The sequence below is a fragment of the Oratosquilla oratoria genome, chromosome 1 (assembly GCF_046742065.1).
Source record: "Oratosquilla oratoria isolate Oo_2021 chromosome 1, ASM4674206v1, whole genome shotgun sequence".
NCBI classification, from domain to species: Eukaryota; Metazoa; Arthropoda; class Malacostraca; order Stomatopoda; family Squillidae; genus Oratosquilla; species Oratosquilla oratoria.
The window spans coordinates 47,617,662-47,626,395 of NC_134777.1; positions in this window are offsets into that span (position 1 = coordinate 47,617,662).

Here is an 8,734-nt window from a genome sequence, read left to right on the forward strand (position 1 = left end):
ATTATTCAATATTTCCACTGCTACTCAGTTGAGCTACTGCCTCTACATCAACATAATCATCACCTTGCATTCCATGCAATTACATACCAATTCCTATTGTCATCACAATTCTACAACCACACACAAATTATATCATCTCTGTCTAACCACTTCAACAAGTTCTGCTCCTACAAACACATGAAAATTGGATCCTTGCTAATCATCTCAAATAACATACATCCCACCAAGATATGCAGTTATACTTCACCAGAAATCATTGCTCCTCTCCCTCTGTGTATTTCACCATTATTTATCCTCCTTAATTCTCCCGATTCTTATTTTCCCTACCATTTTATACCCACGAAAGGACTTGCACGTCCGCCTTGCTGTATACCCAGAAAGAGAGAGCCCAGGACAATGCCTCCCTTGTTTTCGCGTTTGAGTTGGGCACCATGGTTCCAATACTCTTGGCGTCATCCTAACAATACATTTCAATATTGTAGAGTACACACCGTACATGAATCATACATCAAAAGCCACTACAATATGTATTTCTATAAATTCTTACGTAACTAGAGCACCGTAGATCTCAAAAGTATAAACGTATCTCTAGATACATTTTATCCAAAACACTTTAATATCAGACCGCGAATTCGCGTCCGTAAATATAACAAAGCTGGGCATCCTGGGCACCAGCATTTGGAAAAAATAGAGAACGTAATTAGCACCAGGGAGGTGACTATGGTAACACCCTCCCCCTTCAAGACATGGAGGCGATCCTTGGATTGACTCATGTTGGAGAAGGAAGACGAGACAATGTATCCGCCAGGATATTGTTCGCCCCCTTCACATGCTGTATTATCAGATTGTAGTCCTGAAGCATCAAACGCCATCGAATCAACCGTTGGTTATCATTCTTCATCTTATGTAAACACAGAAATAGGATATCCGGACCCTCTCAAGTATATGTCAAAATGACTCAAACTAAGGATCAAGGCTAAAGTCTCCTTCTCAACTGTACTGTAGTTTCTCTGATAAGGGAGGAATTTTCTTTGAAAAGTAGCATATCGGGTGGTCTATATCTTTCCTTCTCCTGTACTAAAAGTCCCCCTACTCCAAAGTTGCTCGCATCCACATACAATTTGAATGGTCTCTCAAAATCAGGAGTGACAAGTATAGGGTCACTCATTAACATCCTTTTTATAGTTGTGAAAGCCTCCTCACAATGTGTATCCCACACAAACTTGGTACCCTTTGACAACAGCCTAGTCAATGGTAAAAGCTACTGTGGAAAAATTCCTACAGAACCTCTATAGTAACCACTCATGCCTAAGAATCGTAACAACTCTCTTACGGTTCTTAGGAGCGGGGACAATCGTTGATACTCTTCACCTTGGCATCAACGGTTGTATTTCACCTTGGCCTACCATGTATCCTAAGTATTCAACCTTTGCCTTTGCAAAATCACTCTTAACTAGGTTCACTGTTAAGTTGGCATCATTCAGTCTCTGGAAGACATTCGAAATTTGCTCTACATGGTCTTCCCAAGTTTCAGAATATATGACGATATCGTCAATATAGACTGCACACCCGGTCACTCTCCTGCCAACCACCTTGTTAATCAATCTTTGAACGTACTGCCACTGTTTTCCTCATACCAAATGGCATCACCCGGTACTGATACAAGCCATCCATTGTTGCGAAGGCAGAGATTTCTCTGGCCCTCTCCGTCAACCTATTTGCCAGTACCCTTTCAACATATCTAGCTTACTGACAAACTTCGCCTTCCCCACACAATCGATACAGTCATCATCCAACCTTGGTATCGGGTACGAATATCACTCTTAGTCACTTGGTTCACTTTCCGAAAGTCTGTACAGAACTGTACGAATCACTACCTGCCTTCTGCACCAACACACACGGAGAACTCCAACGCACTGTTACTTTCCTCAATTAATCCATTTTCCAACATATACTGGACTTCCTTTTTTCATAATTTTCCCTTTTCTTTGGATTCACTCGGTATGGGTGTTGCTTCATCGGCCTGGCATCACCTACATCGACATCATGTTCCAACACGGTACAATCTCCTCGGAGTATCCGAAAATAAGGTTCCACACTTATGTATCTCACGGATGATATCATCTCTCCTTTCACTGCTCAGATGAATTCAGTTTTAGCTCCTAGATTCTCTAACACCATCGAGTTCTCCAAATTTCTTCTCCTCACACCTGCTGAATTTCTCCTCCTCTCCATCATCCATTTCTCGTTCTGCATTCACCGCGCCGCAACTCAACTCGGGTACCTCCGTCTTCTCCTCCTCCCTTCCATGATATGGTTTGATCATGTTCACATGCACCAACTGGTTCTTCTTCTGCCTACCAGGAGTGTTGACTATGTAGTTCAACTCTCCTACCTTCTTCTCGACTGTCCATGGGCCACAATATCTTGCCTTCAAGGGATCCCCTTGGATAGGTAATAAACCAAAACTCTGTCACCTGGTTTGAATTCTCTCACTCTCGCCTTCTTGTCATACCACTTCTTCATCTCCTGTTGTGCATTCTTCAGGTTCTTCTCTGCGACAAGCTCCCTCGCCTTCATCAATCTACTCTGAATTCTGATACATACGTTAACAAATGCGGGTCATCACTCTTGCCGAGCCACTTCTCTTTTCATCATGCTCAAAGGACCTCTCACATCGTGGCCGTACACCAGTTCGAATGGACTGAATCCAGTCGATTCCTGTACTGCATCTCTGACCGCAAATAAAGCTAGTGGGGACTCCCTCATCCCAATCTATACCAATGATCCTCACAGTATGCTCTCAGAATGTTCTTAAGAGTTTGGTGGAATCTCTCCAAGCTACCTTGTGATTGTGGATGGTATGCACTTGCCGAACTTCTGTTCAATATGCAATCCCTTCAATATCTTCCTGAACATGCCGGAAGTGAAGTTACTTCCTCTGTCGGATTGTATCACCTCTGGGAGTCCTACCCAGAGAAATATTTCACCAACTCCCTCCACTATACTTTTGGCATGAATACTCCTTAGTGGAATAGCCTCTGAGAATCTCGTGGCTACACACATTATTGTCAGTAGATAAGCATTTCCTCTCCTAGTATCTCGGTAAAGGTCCAACACAGTCAATGACTATTTTGCTGAACGGCTTGCAAAATGCTGGTATGGCTGCAATGGTGCTCGTGGATCACTTGATTCGGTTTACCCACTCTCTGGCACACGTCACATAGTTCTACAGAACTCCGCAACATCCCTCTTCAGACTTGGCCAATAGAAATGAGTCAACAGTTTCCCTGCTGTTTTCCTCACTCCTAGATGTCCCTGCCAAACTAGACTCGTGAGACAAGGCTATCAATTTATGCCTATACTTCTTCGGTACCACTATCTGCATTTTCATTTCCCAATGTTCTGTTGCGGGTACACTCGCAGGTCTCTCCACTTTCCTCATCATCAATACATGGTCGTGAAGATAGAATCCAGTAGAACTATCATCAGACATGCCATTTCTATTTGCTTCTCCAAAGATTCCTTCAAGTAGGGATCATTGCGCTGGGCCTCGATAAGTTCCTTCCTGCCAACATTGAAATCAGGGACATCTCTAATTTCATCTCCACACTTTCATCTTTCACAGGCTTATGTTCCTTTTCCTCATCAAATATATCACCTAAACCCAATATTCCTCATCGTTAGTTTCCATTATTCCTCATCATGGCTCTGGTCACTACACAAGCTGGGTAAATTCTTTGGATACTTCCATCATCCGCACTCTCCTCACTTGCATTTTATTTCACCTCCGCTCAGAGATTCCTTACTCCCTGCAACTGTAGTTCCTTCTCCATTTCCACACTCACTTTGGACTTCTTCCGAATTCCAATATCTAAGACATCTCCTTCACCTTGCCACGTCGACATTCGCCATCCTTCACATTCCCGAGGGGTTTAGCAATCATTTATTGGTTCTGGGACCACCCTTATCTCCGGCTAAATCATTTTCCAAAAGCATATCCACACCATTTATAGGGAGTTCTTCACGGACTCCAACTTCCACTTTGCCACTAACATATCCTGTGTCTATTTTCTACATAATGCAATGGGGGGGTATTCGTTCCTGCAACCACACCTCTTATTCTAGCCTCTTTCACCGGTATATGAACTTTCGGTCCAATCCAATGTCTCTCGGAGGACTAGATCTCAGATTCGCCCCTGTATCCCTTAGGATTTTTATTTGCTTCTTCGCTCCTCCAGGTAATGATATCGTTCCTTCTGTTATGAACGGTTGGAAACTATCCACAATTTTCTCCTTCCTCTTAGGTTCTACATCCAAGCTCACTTGTGGTTTCCTCCATGCCACAGTCAATCCAGCAGATTTGGACACTTTCCTACACTGATACTGCACATGACCACTCTCTCCACATCCGTAACATTTCACATGTGACCTTTCCTGCCTGTTCACATAACCGTTAAAATTCTGCTGCCTCATAGGGTTATACTGGGGTGGGTTCCTAGGTTTGCTTCTCTCTTGATACTGCGGAACATAATGGGGTTGTGATTTCTGGTGGTTGTAATGGTCCTGCCTATAATCAAAGTGGCCTACTCTTTGGTCATTCCTTCCATAAGCATGTCCCACATTCCTTATTCCAACTGGTTTGTGGCTCACTTGCCCTGTACACATCTTCCGCATAACAGTCAATTCATCCGCTAACTGTGCTGCATCCGTTATATTCTTTATCCGACTCCTACAGATTTCATATCTGATATCAGGGTGCGCCATCTCTGTAAAGTGTTCCAACAACATCAACTGTTTCAGGTCCCTCAAAGTCTTCTACTCTCTCCGATTTGCACCACCGTTCGAATCGCATGGTACCTCCCTGGCCATCTCTCCATATGTCTGTCCATCTGTCTTCTTCATACTTCTGAGTTTCCTCCTATATACTTCAGGTGTCATCTCACTTGTCTTGAGCACAGCCTCCTTCACTCTGTGGTATCGGACTGAATCATGTAATGATAAACCTGCAAAGGCCTCCCTCGCTTTTCCCGTGAACTTCGCTTGAACTAACATCGCCCAATCCGATCTTTCCCATTTTCTGATAGTGGCTAGTTTTTCAAACTGGATAAAGAAGTCTTCTGCCTCTCCTTCTATAAATTCGGGGTAACTGACTGACCTATCATCTCCCTCCGCCTCCTGCGTTTCTTCCTCCTTGTGCACCAAAGACTTCTATCTCTTTTTAATCTTATTTTGTTTTCCATCTCCTTTAGTTTTAATTCCTTTTCTGCTCGGATTTTCTCTATCTTTCAACTTGCGCTCGCCAGTCACATTTATTCGACTCTGTATTTCCACTTAACTGCCCTTCTTCTTTCTCTGACTCTCATTCCCACTAATTCCGCCAAGGACTTCCTATCCTGACCAAGGCTGTCATGATTTGGTCTCTGTAGATCACCCTTGGGAGCATCTAACACCGTAATCTCATATACCTCCGCTAACTTGTGCAAGTCGTCTACCTTAAGCTGGTACAAATTATGTATATCGGGGTTTTCCAAAAAAAATGCTCGCACGGCTTTACTCTTGACTATTAGGTCCATTTCCACATTCTGTTCATGCATTTCCACTTCATCACTGTGTCACTACCCATTTCTACTTGGTCGCCGTACGTAGCCATTGTATACAGAATATATTTCACTTTATATTTCACACTTTCACTAAAATAAATTTTTCAACACAACATACCTCTGTCCTTGGGAGTTTACTCTGGGGAGTTCCTACATGTGTAATTCTTACTTGCGACTGTATCCGACTGGTTGTGCGCTTCCTTGTTAGTTCTGGATCCTATCCCGGACGGCCGGGCCCCCAACTGTCACGTTACCACCTCTAACCTTAAAGCAATCAGCTTAGTAAATAAAGGACCTATAGGAGGACAACAACAGATCTTGCCTCATCCCTTAAAGGTGGAGCGACAATTAAACGGATATCTATTTCATTTCCTTCTTTACACTTCCTTCTGTAAATATATCAAATTCCCTCTCAGTTAGGAAAATCATCATCCCACATTAGCCATCATACTAAAAATGGAGGTTATAGAAACATAGTAGGTAATTTTCTCTATACCTATATTGAATAAGCTTATCAGTACAGAGCTAAACATGAATGATTTATCTCGTTGCATCTCAGAATCCAGCACATCTTAATCATATGAGGTAATTATTCAATATTTCCACTGCTACTCAGTTGAGCTACTGCCTCTACATCAACATAATCATTACATTGCATTCCATGCAATTACATACCAATTTCTATTGTCATCACAATTCTACAACCACACACAAATTATATCATCTCTGTCTAACCACTTCAACAAGTTTCTGCTCCTACAAACACATGAAAATTGGATCCTTGCTAATCATCTCAAATAACATACATCCTACCAAGATATGCAGTTATACTTCACCAGAAATCATTGCTCCTCTCCCTCTGTGTATTTCACCATTATTTATCCTCCTTATTTCTCCCGATTCTTATTTTCCCTACCATTTTATACCCACGAAAGGACTTGCACGTCCGCCTTGCTTTATACACAGAAAGAGAGAGAGAGAACAATGCCTCCCTTGTTTTCGCGTTTGAGTTGGCACCATGGTTCCAATACTCTTGGCGTCATCCTAACAATACATTTCAATATTGTAGAGTACACACCGTACATGAATCATACATCAAAAGCAACTACAATACGTATTTCTATAAATTCTTACGTAACTAGAGCACCGTAGATCTCAAAAGTATAAACGTATCTCTAGACACATTTTATCCAAAACACTTTAATATCAGACCGCGAATTCGCGTCCGTATATAAACAAAGCTGGGCATCCTGGGCACCAGCATTTGGAAAAATAGAGAACGTAATTAGCACCAGGGGGTGACTATGGTAACAATACATACATACATATACATATATACATACATATACATATATATATATATATATATATATATACATATAATGTGGTTAATTGCCTAATGTGAACATCAGGCAAGAAAATTGCCTAATGTGTACATTAGGCAACTTAATTTGTGCAATGTTCACAATAGGCAAAACACTTGCCATATGTTCACTTTAACCCTGCTCAGGTAAAGCTTTTATTGGGAAACACCTCAGGTAAAGCGGGGTCTGACAGACCCCAAGCACAAAAAAATACAATAAAATACTTTCACTGCATTTAGTGACATAGAAATCAAAACATATGTACTTCAACTTATCTTCTTCTATCTACATGCTTGAAAGTGACTATAATTGTTAGAAATATTTTTTAATTAAAATTACAAAAAATGATGAAAAATAAGGTATTGCTGACTTTAGAGGATACTTGACTGAAAACAGGAAATGGTAAGCGGTTGGTCATCATCATTTTGTAGAGACCAATGTCCCAACTATCTTTAAGGAAAAACAGAGCTACAACAAATGAATAATAAATGTGTTTAAAAAAAAAAATAAAATCTGAAAAAATCGGAGGTAATTTTTTTTTACCCTAACACAAAAAATACGAAAAAATATTTCCACTGCCTTTAGTGTCATAGAGATCAAAACATATGTACTTCAACTTATTTTCCTCCATTTACATGCTTGAAAGTTATTATAATTGTTAGATATATTTTTTTAATGAAAATTACAAAAAAATTATGAAAAGTAAGGTATTGCTGACTTTAGAGGGTACTTGACTGAAAACAGGAAACGTGAAGCGGTTGGTCATCATCATTTTGTAGAGACCAATGTCCCAACTATCTTCGGAAAAGTAGAGCCACAACAAATGAATAATAAATGTGTTTCATAAACCATAAAATCTGAAAAAAAATGGAGTTAATTATTTTGACTTTGTGATACTGAAGAATCTAATTGCAGTCATTGCAGATGGGGGTTGAATGTTCCTGACACACTGGTCTTTTGCAGTGTAGGCAATAGTTACCCAGAATAACGACAAACAGATTTAAAAAAAATTATAATTAACATAAAACTATGATTCCCTTGTCAACACAATTACGATGCATTCTAAATAATACCATCACCATCGAAAAACAAAATCAACATATCAGTCATAAAAAATTATAAAAAAGAAGAAATTCTTATTTACCCATAAGTATAAATGATAAAACATTTATATTACAAAGGATTACAAAGGCGGAGCATGCCGACAGGAGACCTTTTGATCCATATCTAGGTCGGATGCGAAAAAAAAATTAATAATAAAATAATAAATAAAAACTATGATAATGTAAATAACAAATAAAATACATAAATAAATGCATAGGTATAGTTAAATAATAAACAGGTAAATAGTAAATAATAATAAATTGACATATAACTAATAATAAATGAAAATCAGACAGACAAATGATAACAAAACAAAAACAAATAATATAAGATCAATTGTAATCATTACAGCATCTTACTTAGGTATTTATATGACATGAAAAAAAAAACTCAGGTAAAGTGGGGCCTAACAAACCCCACGCTACTCACACCTAAGGTAAAGTGGGGTCTGACGGGCCCAAAAGCTCTATAAAGCTTATATAGAGCAAGATTCAGGAATGACCCTATCACCCCCTTAAACTACTCCACTCGTCAAGAAGGTATAGGGGAGAACATATCTATATGCAATATATTAGTATATTAAAAATAAAAAACAAAAAAGCATGGGGTCTGTCTGACCCCACTTTACCTGAGACGGGTTAAGCAAGATTTTCATATTAAGCA